The following is a 1,258-nucleotide window of genomic DNA, read 5'->3' on the forward strand; positions in this document are numbered from 1 at the left end:
CCTGCTTGCTTCCCAGACCTCCCCTGTGGATTCAGCCGGCCCCCCTGATCCCCTCAACCCCTCCCGTGATCCCATCTGCCCCCCCAATCCCCATAAACCCTCCCCCACTAGTTCCCACATTCCAATTTGCCTTAGATTGGGTGGCCATTTTTAACTCAATCTAACCTCCCCATAACCTCCCTGAATGTCTGTACACAGTCTACATGTACTGGATATGTCTGTATGGTGCATGACAGTGCTTTGATGAAACATGCCTCCATGCACATTAGCTCCTGAACTGCATGCAGTGTAGCTGCCTTTATGCACAGATGTACACATTCTAGAGAACTCTGCCAAGAGGTAACAACATTATTGGCATGCAAGTGGCACCACACTAATGTGACTATATTACAGCTTAATCTAAGGGTAATCTTAGGTGTTATTTTATCACTAGTAGGTTAAACCAATTCAGGACATCTCTAAATTTAGCATGCATCTCCCCTATCTCAATACCCTACTTCTGTTTAATTGATTAAATCCAGCAAGGATTTGTATGGTAGAAATATTGACACCACTCCAGCTGGTGTGAAACTATAATGTATAGATAGATAGTAATTTCATGTTGATTTTTTCAGCCTGCCTAACAGAACACAAACCAAAATGTTTCCTGACATTTACACACTGTATTACTCCATTTACTTTACTGGCAGGGCATAGAGTGTACGTCAATGTAAGTACTTGGCCTGTGTCTGCAAAAAACAGAAATGGTTTTTTCTCTCCAAAAATAGTGAAAGCTCCTGGCTGATGATCATGACTCTACTCATGCTTTGTTATTTTATATCCACTGTCGTTTTTAATCTCTTGTACGTCCGAAGAGTGTAGTATGCTTAAATATGGACTATCTTTCTCACACACCCTTGTTACATGCTTTTTAGTCATTCTTGGCAAATAATGTAGTTTATTAAGTTGTCACAAGAGAAAAGTATTGGTTTCCAGGTTTACATCTTTTGCTTATCAAGATTTTAAATGTTATTCTGTTTTGTGACGTGATTCTGTAGACATAACAGCCTATGGATCGGTGTTTACTAAATCTCAGTGGTTTCCGTAGTAGTTTGCTCTGTTGCAATAAAAATTGTGGATGTTTTGTTGCTGTTGCTGCTACTTTTCTTGCTGTCAGGCCTGCAAATTCACCCTAAAATTTGAGACTCAGGCTGAAATTTCTCCTTCCTCTTAATCTTCACCAGTAAAAAAAAAAAAAAAAAAAAAAAAAAAAAAAAAA

General features: G+C 39.2%; 1 protein-coding gene across 2 annotated transcripts in view; it reads left to right on the forward strand.

Moving 5' to 3' along the window:
- PLA2G4A (phospholipase A2 group IVA) overlaps positions 1–1,258 on the forward strand; it is a 140,168-nt gene that overhangs the window by 123,777 nt on the left and 15,133 nt on the right. The window lies entirely within an intron of this gene.

Source organism: Gavialis gangeticus, unplaced genomic scaffold (assembly GCF_001723915.1).
Source record: "Gavialis gangeticus isolate Ggan-Ray unplaced genomic scaffold, GavGan_comp1, whole genome shotgun sequence".
Lineage (NCBI taxonomy): Eukaryota > Metazoa > Chordata > Crocodylia > Gavialidae > Gavialis > Gavialis gangeticus.